A 21,937-nucleotide genomic window follows, 5' to 3' on the forward strand; every position below is an offset into this window, starting at 1 on the left:
TATGATGGGGGAGCTGAACTTCTGGTTGGCTCCTGAATTGAATGGGGGCTTCCGGTTAGGACTTTTGTGGCTCTTTGAGTGTTTAATATTGCCGACCTCTGAGACAGACATACCCAATTCTCACAACTATTACACAATCCTAGTCAAGGATGTAGTCTCTTTCACTTATATATGTCCATTTCTATATTCTCAGTGACAACCTTGTCTAAACATTCAATATTGCCATATGAGCCCAACGCACGTCACCGCATTGACGAACTATCACAAATTATCGTTTATGAAATCATTTCTGCCAATAGAATTTTCTGCCTTGATACTCTCAGTCTGTTGCCGAGTTTCGTGTTTCAGCTCTGAACTGAAGATTGCTGCTTACCCTTTTTGTCGTCTACATACTGAACTTTATCGGATTTATTTCTTTTGCCCTTTTCTTTCCTATGCTTTTTCTGTAGCAGATGTTTCATCTCCATGTTCTGAGTCACCCTTCTTTCACCCACACTATGTTCCATGTCAACCTTTCCCAAGCTTAGCACTGTTGAGTTGCCTGTTTAGAAGTCCATCTGTAATATAATTGGGAGTGAAGAAATGTCTTGCAAGATTTTCCCAGGTCGACCAGACAGGAAACACTGCCTGATGCGCTAATTCAACTTTATTGTAAGGCTACTTCTCCCATCATCTTTTTTACAGCCTGAAAGGTTAGGAAAGTTCTTTCCTGAATCTCTTTCTCTGCCCATTATGCAGATGTGGGCTGTGCCCCCTCTTATCCGATTCTTGCCTAGGCAGCATCTCTTCCCCCCATCTTCCAAGGTCATTCCATCCGCACCATCACATCTGTTTGTAGTGCGATGCCATTTTGATAAATTAGTAGAGGTTTGGGTCACAGTTTTTTCCCAGTTTCTTGCTGAAGGAGAATGATAAATTATCTCCAAGATATACAAATATAGTACACAGAGGTGTGCCCACATGTACATGCACACTGCTTTATCAGAATTTGCTTAATACTTTCATTTACAAAAAAAGCAATCAGCAAGAAAGGCCTTATAGAATAGAATAGAATTCTTTATTGGCCAAGTATGATTGGGCACACAAGGAATTTGTCTTGGTGCATATGCTCTCAGTGTACATAAAAGAAAAGATATGTTTATCAAGAATCATAAGGTACAACACTTAATGATAGTCATAGGGAAACAGTCAATATAAATCTTAAGGATACCAGAAACAAGGTTACAGTCATACAGTCATAAGTGGAAGGAGATGGGTGATAGGAATGATGAGAAGATTAATAGTAATGCAGACTTAGTAACTAGTTTGACAGTGTTGAGGGAATGATTTGTTTAGCAGAGTGATGGCGTTTGGGAAAAAACTGTTCTTGTGTCTAGTTGTTCTGGTGTGCAGTGCTCTATAGCGTGGTTTTGAGGGTAGGAGTTGAAACAGTTTATATCCAGGATGCGAGGGGTCTGTAAATATTTTCACAGCCCTCTTTTTTATGTTTTCAATTAAGCACTAAAGCATTTTTTTTACTGGTAATAGCAATTGCACTTTTACTATCTAGAAAGTCTGTTAATTCACTTATGTCACTTTTTAATAACCTCATACTTATCATTTTGTGTAGACTTCTAAGCAGAGATGAAATCCAGCAGGTTCTGACAGGTTCTGGAGAACTGGTAGTGGAAATTTTGAGTAGTTTGGAGAACTGGCAAATGCTACCTCTGCTGACCCCAGAGTGGGGTGGGAATGGAGATTTTGCAATATCCTTCCCCTGGAGTGGGGTGGGAATGGAGATTTTGCGGTATTCTTCACCTGCCATACCCACCAAGCCACGCCCACAGAACCGGCAGTAAAAAAAAATGTGAATTTCACCACTGCTTCTAAGACCACGTTAAAAGTTAATGTCAATGTCTGTTTAGTTTAAATTAAGGAGGTATGACCTTTTCAAGTTTTTTGCAAAATCTGTAGATTGGGAGATTTGCTCATAGTCACTCCTGCCCTCAATATCTCTCATCTGGACTATTGCAATGCACTCAACGTGGATCTGCCCTTGAAAAGCATCCAGCAGCTTCAACATGTGCAGAATGTGGCTACACAGGTAGTAAAAGCGTGTTGGGTATTTGACACATGTAACATCATTCCTTCATGAGCCAGCGTGTTTCCAGATATAATTCAAAGTGGTGATTATTATCCTTAAAGCCTTATGTAGCTTGAGGCTGGGTTAGCTAAAGGATTGTCTTCTCCATGTTGTTTCTAATCCAATTTGTTCAGGCAGTGGGCATGTTGTCCATCAGCCAAGGAATGTCGGCTGGCGGAAATCAGGAAACTCTGCCATATTCTTCTCTGCCGTAGTCCTTGCCCTCTGAAATATTCTCCCTTCAGATATCAGATCCCAGCCGTGTTGGCCTTTCACAAGGCCGTGGAGACTTGATTGTAAGCCAATGCCTGGGACCCAATCACATTAAGGGTCCCGCTTCCTGGCTGTATTAATATCCGTAGTATCATTTTTACTCAGTGCCAATAGATTTATTTTGTACTGTTTAAATTGCTGTAATTGTTTTTATATTTTAGGATATACACTGCCCAGAGTCAGTTGTTGAGATGGGTGGCTATATTGCAGAGATTCAAGATTAAGAATTAATCTTATTATCAACCCCATTGCTTAACCTGGCTGATCTCCAAAGGCTAAACAATGTCAGGATCAGTTAGTACTTGAATGGGACACCTCCAGAGAGTGCCTGATAGGCTAGATTGGAAAATAAAACAATGGAAGATGGCAATAACAAACCAATTTTGTATTGCTTTCTATAGGCACGACAGCTCAGTTTTGCTCTTTGCATCATGCCCTTGGGACCTGTTTTCCAAGCAGAACCAACCTTCCTTCCTTCCTTCCTTCCTTCCTTCCTTCCTTCCTTCCTTCCTTCCTTCCTTCCTTCCTTCCTTCCTTCCTTGCCTGCCTGCCTGCCTGCTTGCTTGCTTGCTTGCTTGCTTGCTTGCTTGCTTGCTTGCTTGCTTCAGTTAGCCTTGTTTTGGAGTTTTGCTGGCATTGGGTTTTTAATTTTAATTCTAATTTTCACTCTTTTTTTTTTCATCTGAATATTTTCCTTACTATTACCTAATTAGGTCATAAAAGAAGTACATGGACACACAAAAAGCCCCTCCCCTTGAAGTAATTAAGCAAGTAATTATGGAAACTTATGGGACACTGATCTAAAGCATAGTAGGCACAATCCATCCACGTCCCTTGGTAGCTTTTAATAGACGGGATCATTAAGCACTAAAATTAATTTAATCAGGATTTAAACATCAGGTAACACAGCATTGTATTCAGTGTTCATTCATATTGTTTACATCGGAGTAGATTTCCTTAGGAGTGCCAGGTGTATCATGTTTGATTTTTGATTGGCAAAAAGTTATTATGGCAAAAAGTTAGGATGCGGTTTTAAGGTGACTTTACTAAGTTATCCTGTGGTGTTAGGGGACAACCATTGGTTTCGTGTGCCGAATTAATCCCTCTCTGTAGTGCCTTCCTTTCCGCGGCTGTTAAACCAGCGTACCAATTTGTCCAATTCATATCAATATTATTTATGTATTTATTTTGCTCTGGGCATTTTGAGAGAGTTGTTTCCGACAGGCATGCATACACAATTATACGCCTATATATTCAAGTGTCTTATACGCACTTGTGGAAAGAGGGGAATTCCCCCATCTGCCTAGCCTGGTTTGCTTGGGAGGGAAAGATCTTGATATTCATCATTTTGCTGGCTTGTGAAAAGCACATTTTAATACTGTTTTAACCTAGATGAAAGAGAAGCATTTTTGGTAATAGCTATGCCAATGAAATGACATTTGCATGAGTCGCTGTCATGCTGCTTAAGGCATTGTGAGGCCAGGATGGAAAAAAGCCCTTTAAGCTGACCCATTATTGCTGTTTTGATGTTCTTAAATTTAGAACCTGTGTGTTATTTTGCATGACCTTTACAGCTAAAAGTAAAAGGTAAAAAGTACAGTATGTAGTAAAAGTTACTGTTTCTGAACACCAGTGAATGGTAGACCCTGAATGTAAACAAAACACTGCATTTGTTCTAAATAATAAAATAGAATAATAACTTTATTGTCACTTTGAATGTACACTAACCGGCATTTTGTTGCGTACGGTTCTCAAAGGATCACTACCTCCAATGTACACCACATAAACATGACTAAATAAATAAATACAAAATTATGTATATACCCACATGTAATATATGACACAGAGAAACAACAAAGTCTAGTTCGGATGTATAAATGTACATGGCGAGAAAAACGAATCATGTGAGTTTACCAGACGGATGGCATAGGGAACAAAGCTGTTACAGAATCTGGTAGAAATACTTCGAAACCTCCTCCCAGAGGGGAGCAACAGAAACAGACCGTAAAGTTGGTGTGTGGGGTCTCTAACAATACTTTGAGCTTTAAGCACATAGTGCTTATAAGCAGTATCCTGAATAATAGGAAGCGAACTTCCTATAATCTTCTCGGCTGTCCTTACCACTCTCTGTATGGACTTTCTATCTGAGGCACTGCTACCACCAAACCAAACAGTAATGCCATTTGTTAAAATGCTCTCAATCATGCCTCTGTAAAAAGTGTCCAGGAAAGAAGGAGAAAGATCTGCTCGCTTCATCCGACACAGGAAATGCAGACTCGGGTTTGCACGCTTCACTAAGAGTGACATGTGGAGAGACTAGTTCAGGTTGTTAGTTATCCGCACCCCCAAATAAGAGTTTGCTATTGGCTGAGAACAGACCATACCGAACAGACCATACAGAACAAAAATATTTACAGAACCCTCGCATTCTGGACATAAACTGTTTCAACTTCTACCCTCAAAATGACACTATAGAGCACTGCACACCAGAACAACTAGACACAAGAACAGTTTTCCCCCGAATGCTATCACTCTGCTAAACAAATAATTCCCTCAACACTGGCATTACTATTAATCTTCTCATCGTTCCCATCACCCATCTCCTTCCACTTATGACTGTAACTTTGTTGCTAGTATCCTTACGATTTATATTGATATTGTTTCCTGATTGCTTATTTGTAGCCTATGACTACCATTAAACGTTGTACCTTATGATTCTTGATAAATGTATCTTTTCTTTTACACTGAGAGCTTATGCACCAAAGACAAATTCCCTGGGTGTCCAATCACACTTGGCCAATAAATAAAAAAACAAATCTAAAAAATTCTAAAAACAGGGATGCTGGACCAGGCAAATCTTTTTCTTGATTCTGGTCCTCCGAAAGAAGAAAGATTACCCAGGGGTCTGTTTTGGATTAATCTGTAGATCTCTTATCTCCTAAACCTTCTGGTGGCTTTCTCTTTATAGGTTTTCCACAGAAAGGCATGCAGATGGTTTTAAGGTGGCAGGAAAGGTGGTATATGTGATTTACACAAACTTACTATTCTTTCCTTTTGAAAGAATCACTGCCAATATGATACCTTCTAGATCAGGGTTCACCAACCTTTCAGACCTCAGGGACCACTAAATTCATAATTTTAAATCCTGTGGACCACTAATATGATCTGCCTGATGACCGGGTGTCACTCACGTTGAGGTGTGCCTCGCCAGCCTCTCCTCACTCCTCCCCTGCCAGCCACTCCTTGCCTTTCTGCCCTGGCTCCTTAGGGCCCCAACAGGAAGCAGTCGTTGGAGCTAAGCAGCCACCACGAGAAAGAATTGGCAAAACAGCTGGCTCAGTTCAAATTGGATCTGACCGAGAAGGAAGCTCAGCAGAAGCACCTCACTGAGGACTAGGAGCATAGGCTTTCCAAGCAGAGGGAATACCTGTGGGAGTGCAAGGTCAGGTATTGGTGTCTGGAAGCTCAGTGGGCTGAGATAGTCAGCCAGTTTTCCAGACCATGATACAGTCCCACTGGAACAAGGCCCTCTGGCTCTTCACCACCAGCGCACTTCCCTCCAGCCTTCCGCCAAAGCTCCACACCAGGAGGCCAAAGCAGACCCCAAGTCGGAATTTCTGCCCCCCCTCCGACCCACACAAAAAGACACTGAAGGGGGAAACTATCATTGCACATATCTGGCCCAGGGGCCATAGTTTGAGGACCCCTGATTTAGGGCAACATAGAAAATGCAAATAATTTTTCTGTGGACCACTAAAATTTCTCACTGACCACCAGTTGGTGACCACTGTTCTAGATGTATTAGACATCTGGCCACACTGGAGATGGTGAGAATGATAGTGCAGCATATTCTAAGGCCACCAGGTGTGTTCCAAGTCTTCAGATACATTTCTTTGTGGGCTTCCTGTATTTAATATGCAACTGCTGTTTGTAAATCCTTTTTTAAATGAGTCTGGCATGTCTTGTGCCTTGTCTAAATCATATGCCTAGCGACTTATCTGGGTATTTCTAAGTGTTGGCATTCATTTGGGTTGCCCAGCAGTGGCAAAGTTAGATACTGGCATGTGATTCAGTCACTCCAATATAAGTCTGTGCTTCCTATGGTTAATATAGCAGAGCATGCTGTTATCTGTAAAAAGGTAAATGATTTTTTTCTTGGCTTGACTCAGAGAACATAATAGCTGTGGGAATGACTGCTGAAATCCAAGAGCCAACTAGTGATAGTGCCCTTCTAATTTTGATAAAGCATAGACTTCTGCAGGCCCAGCTCTTATCTTGCAGGGGGGGGGGGGAGAGGATAAATAGAATTTGTTAGTCTTCAGCATTCATCCTAATTCATGAATTATGAATTCTTAAGAATCCAGCACACACATGTGAGCTCAGAAAAAAATATATATTGAAAAGCTGAAATGTTTATTTTAGGGTCAAGACTTCAGTTAAATTGCTGCATATGTAAAGATTTGTCTCATGTTTTGAAACTGGGGAAGGGCGCAATTGAAGGATAATGACAGGAGATAGTGATTAAGGTTAATCAGGGCCTAAAGGGGAGAACCAGTTTCATCTAATGTGTTAAGGTGTTGGTCTAGAAACCAAGTGTTTGTGAGTTCTTGTCCTGCTTTAGGCATGAAAACTGGCTGGGTGACTTTGGGCCGGTTCCTATGTCTTAACCCATAACATCAGGCTCAGGTGACAAGTTGGGTTGGTCAATTCCTGTCACAACCAAGGAATCAACATTCAACTGATTTAAAAAAAATAGATCAGGGGTTTCAAATTCAAGGCCCGGGGGCCAGATCCAGCCTGCCAGGTGCTTAGATCTGGCCTGCAGGACTGATCTGGAAACAGCAAAGGACTGACCCATGGTGCCTCTGCCAGTGAAAATGGAACATGCGGCCCTCCTGAGCTCCGTTTTCACTGGCAGAGGGTTGCAGGAAGCCATCGCAGCTGAAAACGGAGCTCGGGAGCCCATTTCTGTTGGTAGAGCGCTCGGGCCACCACAGGCGCCCCTGACATGAGTGATGTCGAGCTGGCCAGCCCCCCCCATCGAGGTCAAAAACTACCGTGATGTGCCCCTTAATGAAATCGAATTTGATACCTCTGAAGTAGATTGTGCACTTGAGGGAAAAATGCTAGGGAAAAAAAGAAATATATCCCTAAAGTATAGGGATTCTGATTTTTCAGTGGGAAGAAGATATTGGTGACTTTCTGAAATGAGGAGTTTTGTGAAAGCTTGTGTAAATATTTATTTTTGAGATTGATGATGATTGAGTCAGTTTAATTCAATAAAGCATTGATGCCAAGAGGTCCATGTCGTCAATTCTTTTTTAGGAACACAATTGCACAACAGTATGTTTCCAGTAACAAGAAAGGGAGCTATTATCTTAAGGAAGAGCAAATATTCTTGTCCCAGCCAAGGCCTTGAATTTGTTGCGTGGACAACTCTGTGTTGTAGACGAATGATGCAGAGCCTAAATACTTGGGTGGCTTCCTATGAACCATTTATATAATTAGGATGTTTACTAATAATGTGTATATGAAAACCAAAATAGGCTTTGTGTAGGTAGCTGGTGGGAAGACATAAGATAATTAAAAAAAAAAAATTGAAATGCCACGGTTTCTGTTTTTCTCCTTGTGCTGACAAATACTGTAGAAGCTGCTTCAGAAAGAGTTTTCTTTTTTAATTAATGTTATTTCTTTGCATTAAAAAAACAGACATGGGAACATGGTCGTAGACACTCAAATAGGCTTTTTTTGCAGATCTGCTACTCTGCCACTGTTAACCTTAATTCTGTTGTTTTTATAAGGCATTACACTAGGGTTTTTTTAATATTAGAAAGAGGAATGTTCATTTCTTTACACTGCCTAAGTTAGAAAAAAATATAACAATTGTAAATATCTATTTGAGTTTGAGGAATAGAAATGTTGTGGTCCTCCATATTTAGTATATTGATACAAGATGATAGTTTTACAAACAAGGGTAATCTATTATGGAAAATATCTATACAGCTAATAAGAAGTGACCAAATTTGATGAAATTTATTCTTCATTGTAAGTTTATTTCTAACTTGGTTGTGTTAGGTTTTTTTAAAATACAATTTGTCACATGTATAATACCGTCAAAATAATGAGATATATGCTCCAGTTTTTCAATGAATCTAACAGCCCACACTAACAAAGAATCAGTTTCTTAATTGTTGAATCAGTTCATATGCATTAGGAGATATGGACTACTGGATTTATTATAAAAGATTGGTAGAAAATTTTTTCCAAGTTCTTCAAGAATTCTTTCAATCAAAGTTCATTCAATATATAGCAATTTATCCTTTTTTTAAAGAAGTAAAGCAATTTAAAATATGGACAAGAATATGGTTTTCCCAGTTGCAATGTATGGCTGTGAAAGTTGAATCATAAGGAAGGCTGAGTGGCAAAGAATTGAGGCCTTTGAACTCTGGTGCTGGAGAAGACTCCTGCAAGTCCCTTGGGCTGCAAGGCGATCAAACTGGTCAGTCCTAGAGGAGATCAACCCTGACTGCTCTTTAGAAGGACTAGATCCTGAAGAGGAAATTCAAATACTTTGGCCACCTAATGAGAAGGAAGGACTCACTGGAGAAGAGCCTAATGCTGGGAACGATTGAGGGCAAAAGAAGAACGGGACGGCAGAGAATGAGGTGGCTGGATGGACTCACTGAAGCAGTAGTTGTGAGCTTAAATGGACTCCAGAGGATGATAGAGGACAGGAAGGCCTGGAGGAACGTGATCCATGGGGTCGCAATGGGTTGGACATGACTTTGCAACTAACAACAAAATAGACAAGAAAATAGACAAGAAAAGCATTTTAGTTGATGTTTTAATCAATAATTTCCTACGGCCACAGACTAGAATTAAAAAATTAGAACATTGAAACAGAACAGAACAAGACATGATAGTATATTACAGCTAGTAGTGAGGTCCTTGATGAACTCCAGTGTTTTTTTGGGATTATTTTGCACTAGAGATAAATTTTCAGTCTCCCTTCCCGTTTTCCTTTCCCCTTCTTTCCTTTCTTAAGAATAAATTTTATTGTTATATTGTCTGTTTAGTTTATGTATGTAATTTTGGTTCCAATTAGTTGATACAATAAATAATTAAATATGCATAATAAATACAATGAACATATGGCTACAAACAGGTTATGCAGTAAACTATTGTTAGGATTGAAGGAGAAAATCTAGACCAGAGTAAAATCCTTAGAAAACAGATAAATGTGTAGTTTATGACAAAAATCTAGAACTACAGGTAGCCCTTAACTTAACAACAGTTCATTTAGTGACTGAAGTTACTTAAAAAAAATGATTTATGACTGCTTTTCACACTTACGACCATTGCAATATCCCCATGGTCAAGTGATCAAAACTCAGTTGCTTAGCAACAGACTCCTATTTTTGACGGTTGCAATGTCCCGGAGTCACGTGATCCCCTTTTGCAATCTTCTGACAAGTCATTGGGGAAGCGAGATCCACTTAACAACTGTGTTATTAACTTAACCGCAGTGATTCACTTGTGGCAAGACAGGTTGTAAAATGGGGCAAAAATTTACTTAACAACTATCTCGTTACAGGACAATTAGAAATTTGGGCACAGTTGTGGTCGTAAGTCAAGGACTACTTGCATAAGTTTTCATTCTCCTAGGTAAGATATTGCGTGCATATCAGACTGCTGAGTTGTTGTCTTGGTTTGACTTTCCTGCTTTTTCTTTCCTAATCTTCTCCTACAGTTTTGTGTTATTATAATGGGTGGTGTTAGTATCGCCATATGTGCGAGTGCCAAAAATCTCATGCTGCCTTCTAGGGTGCCCATGGGACAGAAGGGAAGTGTTGCATTTTTTACATAGTTTTCTTATCCTCCAGTGCTGACTTACACTGCCGTTTTGCAGAGTAGCTGCCCTTCCCCATTTTTGGTTATGTTTTTACTTAGTGTAACTCAGTCGCATACTGTCTAGCTAATCAGATTTGAAGCTATTGCCTGTACAGAATAACCCTTGACTTACAACAGTTCATTTAGTGACCGTTCAAAGTTACAAAGGCACGGGAAAAAGCGACTTATGACTGTTTTTCACAGATATGACCTTTGCATCATCCCCATGATCATGTGATCAAAAGTTAAGACATTTGGCATCTGGTTCATATTTATGACCGTTGCAGTGTGATCATGTGATCACCTTTTGCAACCTTCTGACAAGCAAAGTCAACGGGGAAGCCAGATTCACCTAACAACTGGATTACTAATTTAACAGCTGCAGTGATTCACTTAACTGAGTCAAGAAAGGTCACAAAATGGGGCAAAATGTAACAAATGTCTCACTTAACAACAGAAATTGTGTTTCTCAATTGTGGTTGTAAATCGAGTAGAGGATGTCCAACTGTGTAGAGGAGCGATGGTGAGGTGACAAATGAAATAGAGAAATCTGTGCTAGTCCCTATGATTGATAAGGAGGAGACCTAGTAGAAACTTTTTGGATTCTGTAATCCTTTTTCTTAAGGACTTTTCCAGAAGGAACTTTACATGTGATGCTTAGGAAACTTAACCAGGTTCCAGCCCTTTGTATTGGTAGATTCTCTGGTCTATGAGCTGGTCATGTCAGGAATCAATTCATTTTTAAGAAACTTTCTGTTAATTCCATAAAATTAATATCTTCTACCTCAGGGGTGTCAAACTCACATCGTCACGGTGGCGTCACGTGACATATCAGGATTTTTTCTCCCTTAGCTAAACCGGGCATGGGCGTGGCCAGCACGTGAGGTATCCAGCCCATGGGCCGCGAGTTTGACAGCTCTATTCTACATCTTCTCTTGGTGGAACAGTTTTTTTTTTAAATAAAATCTTTACACAATCTTATCTTTCTAACCAAACAACTCTTTTCTTTCAACCTATTTGACTTTTAACCGGGATTAGCAACTTGGATATTTTTCTCCTCACTCATTCACTTGCTTAATGAGTTAGTTACAATTAAGGACTATTTGTCTCCACACGACACTGGGCCCTTAAGACTTTGAAACTTTTAAAATCACAAGATAAATAAAATTAAACAATAAAATAAAAGCAAAGATCATACACACCCAGAAAGAAGCAGTACAATATACGATAGTCAAATGATTTTACAAAAGGTCATCACCCTCTTTGTTTTCCCAAAGATCCAACACAGTTTTTGCACTTCTTTTAGCTCAATGAAGGATTGAAATATAAATAAGTTCAATGAAAACCAGTGTTTTAAAGGTTTAAAATTAATTTGGGAATCAGATTTAGGAGAAATAAATGATAATGATTGGAAAAATATTTGCAATAGAAGAGTATATAAGAATATGTCAGTTAGAGTTAAGGTAAATGGATATAAAGTCATATGGAGGTGGTACCTAACACCACGTAAATTAAATAAAATAGATGGTAAATATACAAATATTTGTATATTTGTATATTTATATACAAATATACAAATATATACAAATATTTGTTGGAGGTGCAAGAAAGAGGCTGGAATAAACGTATGTGGTGGGATTGTGATAGTGCACAAAAAATATGGAACATGGTGTTTAGAGAAATTAGAGCACTTTTGAATGTAAATTTAGACATGTCACCGAGAATTGCATTATTGTTGGCTGTACACCGCCCTGAGTCCTTCGGGAGAAGGGCGGTATAAAAATTTAATAAATAATAATAATAATAATAATTGTTGCTGGTGGAAAAATGGGATATAAATGAAACAAAAAAAATTGATTGTAAATCTGATAATGGCTGCTAGATTAGTGATGGCTAAATATTGGGGACGAAATTGGGATATTCAAAGAAATGAATGGCATAATGAAATTTGGAGTATGGCAACAAATGATAAATTAACAACAGAAATTAAATTTAAAAAAGGAATGATCAAAGCAAACAATTATAATGAAATATGGAAGGATTTTATAAAATCAGTGTTGGTGGAAGGCAAAGGGTGGAAGGCAAACCTACTCAGGAATATATGTTGTTTTGGAGGGGATAAGGGCACAATTGGAATATATTGTATATCTTTTAATTGTTATAGACGAAGAAATATATTGGGGGGGGAATGGTCTCCGGGGGGGTGGGAGTGTACTGTAATATTTGGTTTGTTTTTCCTTTTTCCCTTTTCTTTCTTTTTTTGTATTTAGATATATATGTATTATTTGTATTTTTTAAAAAAAAATGAAAATCAGTGTTATAATTAAAGAAACTGGGCCTTTATTATTGAAGCAAATACATATTTTAACAGTCACAGCAAGTTCATTGGGAGCAAAAGAAGCATTAAGAGGTTTATTAATAAAAAGGTTTTACTAATAAAAAGGTTTATTTTAATAAACCAACCTTTACTGAGTCTTGAGTATATTAACATTGCTGGTGATGGAAAAATTAAATTACAGGGATGTTAATCAATGTGTCTTGTGCTGAAGGATAAAGGCATGCCAAGACCTGTATTAATTTTACTAATTTATTTCATCAACTGTACATTAATGTCAATAAGAAAAGTCTCTCTTTTAAAAAGATTAAGAGTATTCACCTTCTCTGGTTGCTCAGAATTAGGTTTTTTTTTTGCTGTCCCTTTTATCACTTAGCTTCTTTGTGCATATGAAAAATGTAGCCTAAGGGGTGTGTCTTATTTATAATAAGCCTGTCATTTTGGTTGTCAAGTCATGGGAACCTCCTGCAGTTTAAAAGCATGGAAAATGGTGGCCGGCCTGTTTTTACTTTCAGAGCTGCCCTTTTAAAACAGGAGGTGCATTTGGGGGCCCCTGTTTCCTTTTTTAGTGTTACCTCTAAATCTGTTCTGATCGTACCGCTGAATTTGATGGTATGATTTCTGAAAAGATTTTCTGCCATTTTAAGTGGGTGATACATTAACACGGGATGTCAAACTGGCGGCCCGCGGTCTGGATGCGTCACATGCAGGCCATACCCACCTCCGTGACAGCAATGTGACACCGTGAGTTTGACACCCGTGCACTTCAAACCTGAAAATAGTCGACAAGCCCTCGCCATTCAGCGTGGCAGGATGGTGGGGGGAAGCAATTGTGTGGAGCATGAGGTACCTTAGTGGGTTGGGGAAGTCTTTAGGTACTTCCATCACTAGCCCCCCCCCCCATGACTTTCCCCACCCTGAGATACCTCATTCACTTAACAACCTGCGCATTCGATTAGTGAATGTGTGGGCGAAAGCAGGGATTTTTCACTTTCATTTTATGTGATTCAGTCCAATGAATCCTTGGGTTATGAATGTAATTGGCAGGCTCTTATTAATTTGTAACTCAGGATTACTTGTATGACTTTTTATGATACTAATTGTACTTTTTAATAAAATCACTACATAAAAAAATTAAGTGTAGTCCACAGCTATTAATAGAATAGAATAGAATAGAATTTTTTTATTGGCCAAGTGTGATTGGACACACAAGGAATTTGTCTTGGTGCATATGCTCTCAGTGTACATAAAAGAAAAGATACGTTCATCAAGGTACAACATTTACAACACAATTGATGGTCAATATATCAATATAAATCATAAGGATTGCCAGCAACAAGTTATAGTCATACAGTCATAAATGGAAAGAGATTGGTGATGGGAACTATGAGAAGATTAATAGTAGTGCAGATTCAATAAATAGTTTGACAGTGTTGATGGAATTATTTGTTTAGCAGAGTGATGGCCTTCGGGAAAAAACTGTTCTTGTGTCTAGTTGTTCTGGTGTGCAGTGCTCTATAGCGTCGTTTTGAGGGTAGGAGTTGAAACAGTTTATGTCCAGGATGCGAGGATGCGAGGTTCCTTATTCTTGTTCCTTATTCTTGTTTTTGAGTTCCCATGACTCAAATGGCTGATGGGATGATGGCAGCGGTGAAATCCATTTTTTTACTACCGGTTCTGTAGGTGTGGCTTGGTGGGTGTGGCTTGGTGGGTATGGCAGGGGAAGGATACTGCAAAATCTCCATTCCCATTCCACTCCAGGGGAAGGATACTGCAAAATCGCTATTCTCACCCCACTCCAGGGGAAGGATACTGCAAAACCTCTATTCTCACCCCACTCCAGGGGAAGGATACTGCACAATCCCCATTCCCTCCCCACTCCTGAGGGAAGGATATTGCAAAATCCCACCCCACTCTGGGACCAGCCAGAGGAGGTATTTTCTGGTTCTCAAAGCTACTCAAAATTTCCACTACCGGTTCTCCAGAACCTGTCAGAACCTGCTGGATTTCACCCCTGGATGATGGGCATTATAAGTAAGATAAACGTTTGCCCATTTTTAACACTTAGCTGGGAAAAAAACATTTGAAGCTGTAAAAAAAAAAAAGAAAAAGGCACAGAAAAAATGAGTTTTAGTTCCCAGTAAACCTCATTTGTTCTGAAAACTGAAGATAGTTTATAAGTGATTGAGGCAACTGGTGCTTCCCACACTCTTTCCTAATTGAGACCATTGATATTCGCAGCAATATTGATTGAGCTATCTGGAAATTATGTGAGTGGTTCAGACTGAGCCAGCTGAATAGACAGGCTTGTAACAAGTTTTTTCCCTCTTCAACTCTCCCCTTGTTTAATAGTGCCAGCTGGAGCTGTTCTGTTCCTTGTTAGTGGCAGTGTTTTCCTTACAGCTCCTACTGAAATGTGTTTATAAATCGGCTGTGTGGCCTTTAGACTTTTTGTATGAACTAACTGAAGTATGTAATCACAAGCCTTGAATTCCCGCACACTGGCAGTCTTGCAATCTGGATACGGTTTCCGTTTTTGAAAACAGAAATAAAACCCGGAGGCTAATGAAACTTGCATGGAAGTGAACAATGCTAACTATGAATAGATAGGAGAAATTTTCCCATCTGTTGGCTTTTATGTTTTTCAATATGAAATGTGCATGTTTTTTGTTTTGGCTTTTGTGTAAGTTTTACAAGCCAGTCTTCCCAAACCTGTTACTTGGTAAAGGTTCTCCTTGCAAATATGTGCTAGTTGTTCCTGACTCTAGGGGGTGGTACTTATCTCCTTTTCCAAGCAAGAGCCAGTGTTATCCGAAGACGTCTCCGTAGTCATGTGGCCGGCATGACTAAATGCCAAAGGCTCACAGAATACTATTACCTTCCCATAGGTGGTCCCTATTTTCCTACTTGCATTTTTTATGTGCGTTCGAACTGACAGAAGCTGAGGCAAGTAATGGGAGCTTACCCCGTTACACAACACTAGGGATTCGAACCGCTGAACTGCTGACCTTTCGATCGACAAACTCAGCGTCCGTCCTGCAGTTTTTAAGCAAGATCTTATTATAGTCTGTGATTTTGTAAAAAAAAAAATTATGTAAACTAAAGTCTTTAGTATTTACTGCTGATCCTTTGAACTGGTGCTGTGCTGAAAAATTCCTTGCATTTTTATCATTCATAATTATTAAGGGTGCTGGAAACAAAACGGCTTCTGATTATTTTTCCCAAAAAGAAAATAAAAATTTGATGATGAGATGCTCATGGGTCAGAGAGATATAGGGAGGAATGCCCGTTTTTCATTACGTCATTCTGTCTTGGCTTTCTGTAGCCCCCCCACCCCCGACTTTCCATTGTTTTCCATTTAGTTTCAAGGGAAATTGTCAACAATAGTTTTTATTTAAATCATAATAAAAGATAATATGAACTACAAACATATATAAGAATACGATAAAAGAGCTCTTCTAGAGGGTGTTTGCTGGAGAGATAGCCAACTTAGTGCCCTCTGCTACCTTAAAATAATAAAGTAAGCTCAATAAAATATCGGAAGAACTACATCTCAAACCTAATACTAATACAATAATAGCAATAAATTACGATGGATTAAAAAAAGCCTACATTTATTTAAAACAAAAGGAGGGAGAAATACATCAATAAATCTTAAAATCCTAGGGCTGGAAGGCACCTTGGAGGTTTTCTAGTCCAACTCTCTGCCCAAGGCATAAAAACTTATACCATCCCAGACAAATGGTTGTCCAATTTCTTCTTGAAAACCTTCAACAATGGAGCACCGCAACTCCAAGCCGTTCCATTGATTAATTGTTCTCGCTGTCAGGGAATTGCTCCTTATTTCCTAGGTCAGTGATGGCTGACCTTTTTCGGACCAAATGCCCAAAGCACGCATGTGCACAAATGCATGTGCCTGCATGTGCCCGAACGCCCAAGATGCAATACGCATGCGGGCCCCGTGCATGCACCCCACCTGTGCATGCACGCACAGCCCCCTGCATGTGCCCTGCCCTGCCCCATGCATGCATGGATGCATGGCCTCCCACACGTGCTCTGCTCCTATGCATGCACGGCAGAGATCCGAAGACCAGCTGGCCGGTGGGAGGTGCGCACGCTTGTGCAGTGGAGCTGAACTGGGGCGACAACTCACATGCCATCAGAGACGGCACTACGTGCCTCCTCTGGCACACGTGCCATAGGTTTGCCATCATGGCCCTAGGTTGAATATTTCTCGGATGAGCTTCCATTCTTTCCTCCTGCTTAGATTGATCCCCTCTTGACCCTTCTCTTCCCTATGACAACCCTCAAGTTTTCCCTGATCCTTATCTTCATCAGGCTAAACATACTTAGTTCCCTCAGCTGTTCATCATACGATGTAGTGTCCCAACCCCTTATCGTCTTTGTTCTTCTTCTGTGCGCTCTTTCTAGGGTCTCTCAATATCTTTTTTGTATCATGGTGACCAGAACTGGATGCAGTATTCCAAGTGTGGCCTTGCTAGTGCAGTATAGCACGGTACTATACTTTTCATTTTATTTTTATTTACTTATTTATATCCGGCCTTTATTTTTACAAATAACTCACAGCGGCGAACATGTACCACATGCCTTCCGCCTCCTATTTTCCCTATAACAACCCCTCCCCCCAGTGAGGGGAATTGGACTGAGAGAGAGTGACTGGCCTAAGGTTACCCAGCTTTCATGGCTAAGGTAGGAATTGAAGTCACGGTCTCTCGCTTTCTAGCCTGGTGCCTTAATCATTAGACCAGTGGTTCCCAGCGTGGGGCCTACGCCCCATAGGGAGGCAATTTGATTTTTTATTGTTGCTAGTTGTGAAGTCATGTCCAACCCATCGCGACCCAATGGACAACGTTTCTCCAGGCCTTCCTGTCCTCTACCATCCTCTGGAGTCCATTTAAGTTCACGCCTATATTTCAGTGACTCCATCCAGCCACCTCATTCTCTGCAGTCCTCTTCTTCTTTTGCCCTCAATCTTCCCCAGCATTAGGCTCTTCTCCAGTGAGTCCTTCCTTCTCATTAGGTGGCCAAAGTATTTGAGTTTCATCTTCAAGATCTGGCCTTCTAAAGAGCAGTCCGGGTTGATCTCCTCTAGGACTGACTGGTTTGACCGCCTTGCAGTCCAAGGAACTCGCAGGAGTCTTCTCCAGCACCATACTCCAAAGGCCTCAATTCTTTGGCGCTCAGCCTTCTTTATGGTCCAACTTTCACAGCCATGCATTGCAACTGGGAACACCATGGCCTTGACTATATGAACTTTTGTTGGCAGGGTGATGTCCTTGCTTTTTAGTACACTGTCTAGACTTGCCATAGCTTTGCTCCCAAGGAGCAAGTGTTTTTTAATTTATTGGCTGCTGTCCCCATGTGCGGTGATCTTGGAGCCCCCCAAAATTTGATTTTTAATGGTGGCAATTTGGAACCTTTTTTAAACCAAGTTAATGGCCTTTTAGGCTTCCTCGGCATGAGTAGGAGTTCATTTTTTGAATATTATATGTCACGGGGGGTGGGGGTGGGAATCAGGATTTTAGAGATGCTTAGGTGGGGCAGGGCCAAAAAAAGGTTGGGAACCACTGCATTAGACCGAAATGGCTCTCACTTCCCTTGATGTTCCTAGATGCTATCCCTTTGTTGATGCAGCCTAGGACTGCATTGGCTTTTTTGGCAGCTGCAGCTCACCGCTGACTCATACTTAAATGATACTTACACAGGTACTATTACATGGAGCCAGTTAACTGCCTATCCTGCACCTGTGCATTTTGTTTTTCTTGCCTAAATGTTAAGACCTTATTTTTATTACCGCTAAACTGCAGTTTATTAGACAGGGCCCAGTGCTGAAATCTGACAAGAATCTAAATTTTGACTGTACCTTCCAAAGTGTTAGCAAAAACACACACACACACACACACACAGGTTGGTGTCATCTACAAATTTGATGAACACTTCTTTGATTACACACACACAAACACACACACACACACACACAGGTCATCTATGAAAATGTTGAAGAATACTTGAGATATCCCACTGCTGGTTTCCCTCCACGTAGATATACCGGTAGTTTCATTCATTAAAAATTAATTGGATTTTTTTTCAAGAAGACCTGAATTAGTCATCAGTAGTATGCAAAGAATACTCCATGATGGAATATTCTAGAATCTTTTCTGGACTTTGCTGATCCATTCTTTTGAACGTAAATCCTTCAGAGTGTTTCTAAACATCACTAAATACTACAGTGTTGGAAAATTTGCTCCCGTATAACTTCCTGACTACCCTTGAAAATGTCTGAATCAGTATGGACTATAGGAAGAACAGAAAGTTCCAGATTTCCCAGAAAATTGCCGATACTGTTAGTGCAGTATTTTGACATTTTTAAGCAAAAGGCACTTAAAGAATCTAATAGTGGGTGCCTAAATTACATTTTGGGGTACGGGGACAATTTCAGAAAATACATATCATTAGAAAGCCTATGATGAAGTACATGCACTTATAATGATCTTAATGATTTAAAAATCTGTAACTATTAGCTTAGTAACCAATAGTACATAATGGGACAAAAAAAATGGAGTCAGGGTTTATATCTTATACTTAGATTTTCTGAGACTTAAAAAAACTGTTTGAAAAAAAAACATAATAAACATTTCATTTCCTAATATGTGCATCTTAATTTTGATGGTACATTATTAATGGTACAAGAAAAAACTTTTTACAATGATCTGGATGAAGCGTGCAATATATATGAAATGTAATAAGTTATGCAGTTCAGAAACCTTTTTTCTATAGAAGTCATTTCAAAATATTTTTCAAACTTTAATTCAGAAGGGCAGCTTATATTGAAAAAGAGTAAAGCATGATAGTATAACTCTAAGTGCATTTGTTAGAGAACAAGCCCCACTATATTCAGGAAGGGCTACTTCTAAAGATCCATATATATAATATATAAATATCTATTGCTGTCTGTCTATCTATCTTTTTTTTATTCAAAAGGTTTTACAGAAAATTTTCCCCCTTTCCCCCACCTCCCTCCCCCTCCTTTCACAACCCCCCCCCCAGACTTCCCGGAACGAGCACAAGGTATAGTTAAAAATAAAATAAACATATGCTAAAAAATTTTCGTCCCAACTTAATTATACCCCTACAATCATCAATTCCTAACTTCCCCCGAAAACAATCAAAAATAATACATCGTAATCATTCAAAAACAGTCTGATAACTCTTAGTCTGATATCTACTTTGAATATAGTCAATCCATTTTTCCCATTCCTTTAAGTATCTTTCTTGCGTATTGTCTTTCAAAAAGGCTGATATCTTCGCCATCTCAGCCAAATTGGCAACTTTCAATATCCATTCTTCTATTGTCTGTCTGTCTGTCTGTCTGTCTGTCTGTCTGTCTGTCTGTCTGTCTATCTATCTATCTATCTATCTATCTATCTATCTATCTATCTATCTATCTATCTATCTATCTATCTATCATCTATCTATTAGCCTATATGGATTTGTGATTTCAATTACTTTAAACTAGCTGGTTTAGACAGCTTGAATGTTGGAATCTTATCTGTCTGTCTGTCTGTCTGTCTGTCTGAACATTTCTGAAGTTCCCACCTGCCTCGAAGAATTCTCCTTCAAACCTTTATGTCACGTAAGGATATACTGGCCTCTTACACGTTGGCAGCTAAAGAAAAGCTTCCTCTTTAAGAGGAGTGGGTTTATTCCAGAGTTGGATATATTAGTTGGTTGCAGCAAATCATCCTGTTTACAAGATATTGGGGTATGAGTTTCTGTGAACAAGTGACTGCTTTCTAAGATGCATGAGCTTAAAAGTATATATGTGGAAATCAAAACTGTGAGAAAAGAACTCTTAAATGGGCAAAGTTATTATAGTTGGAAGTTGATTTGTGTTTTTCTTGTCTTTTATAAAATAAAATTATAACTACCATTTTTCTAAAAGCCTTTTTTATGCTTTTTCTCCCCCCCCTTACTCTTAGGATGTTCATGTAGGCATTTAGTTGTAGTATCACATAGTATGTACTTTGGGGGAAAATACATCTGCGGATTGGGCAAAATTTGACCTTCATATAAGAAGGCCTAGATGTAAAATAATGAAAAATGTACCCTTTGTCTTCTTATGGTGTTGGAACACATGGATTTTTACTCCACCTATTGAAGTGTTAGAGAATAGTTTATGGTGAATTTTCAGACTCCTTACAAGGATAGAACTTGAGGCGGATGAAACTCTGTGATGCTGGTTTGGCAGGACACCAATTAAGAAAAGGGATAGCTAGCATTACTAAATGTTAGTCAATTGCAAAAGATTATGGGAAAATGTATTCTTGTATATGAATGATCTATTAAGTACAGTAGTGGCCAAAATTGTGGAAACCTTTTAGGAAAAGTGTATTTTCTAAAACTAGCTAATAATACCACCTTTTTTTAGTACTACCATAAAATTATATATCAATGGAAAGATAATTTAACCAAGACTGTAATGCAATAACTTTTATGAAGGATATGCTATTACAATAGCAGTTACAGTATAAAAAAGAAAAGTGAAACACGTAGAAAAAAATGAGATATACAAAAATTATCACCATAGAAAAAATGAGATATACAAAAATTATCAAGCCAGTTAATACTTCATACCTTTAGCATGAATTACGGCCTTACACCGTCTTCCTATGGAATAAACCAAGTCTTTTAGTTCTGCAGCTGTTATAATGTGAAACCAAGATTGAATGATTGCTTCTATTAACTGGGTTTTATTGCTGGGGTTGCTTCTGACTAACAAGTTTCTTTAGTCGGCTCCATAGACTTTCAATTGGGTTAAGGTCTGGGCTATTGCCAGGCCATTCCAGCAGTGGAATATGATTATCTTCAAACCCCCCCACCCAAAAGTGGTGTTATTAGCCGTCAAACCTCAAAAATACACTTTCCCCAAAAGGTTTCCACAATTTTGGCCACTATTGTATCTATGGTTGTGTTTATGTGAAGAGGAGAACGCCATAAAAGAAGAGTCAGTGACACAGAATATGTTATCCCTAGGAATGCAGATCTGCATATTTCATGGCTTGTTTTAAGTATTTGAGCTGCTTTTGCTCTAACCAATTTCTAAGATTGCAGATATGAGGATTTTCCTCTTCTGATTCATACAGCATGTTCCCAGCTGTAGATTTTTTTCAGTTCAAATCGTACTTAAATCAAAGTATAATTTGAACTGAAAAAAATCCACAGCTGGGAACATGCTGTACGAATTAGAAGAGGCAAATCCTCATATCTGCAATCTTAGAAATTCATAAGCTTGGGAC

At 39.2% G+C, this 21,937-nt stretch overlaps 1 protein-coding gene across 3 annotated transcripts in view; it reads left to right on the top strand.

The window, feature by feature from the left end:
* GRAMD4 (GRAM domain containing 4) overlaps positions 1-21,937 on the top strand; it is a 108,638-nt gene that overhangs the window by 17,844 nt on the left and 68,857 nt on the right. Inside the window, exon 2 of one of the 3 annotated variants that reach the window (XM_058190063.1) lies at positions 9,990-10,060. The exons of the other annotated variants lie outside the window; for them this stretch is intronic. The gene's annotated coding sequence lies outside the window, so the exon portion shown is untranslated. The remainder of the gene's footprint in view (positions 1-9,989; positions 10,061-21,937) is intronic. 3 annotated transcript variants of the gene reach the window in all.

This window comes from Ahaetulla prasina, chromosome 7, assembly GCF_028640845.1.
Source record: "Ahaetulla prasina isolate Xishuangbanna chromosome 7, ASM2864084v1, whole genome shotgun sequence".
NCBI lineage: Eukaryota > Metazoa > Chordata > Lepidosauria > Squamata > Colubridae > Ahaetulla > Ahaetulla prasina.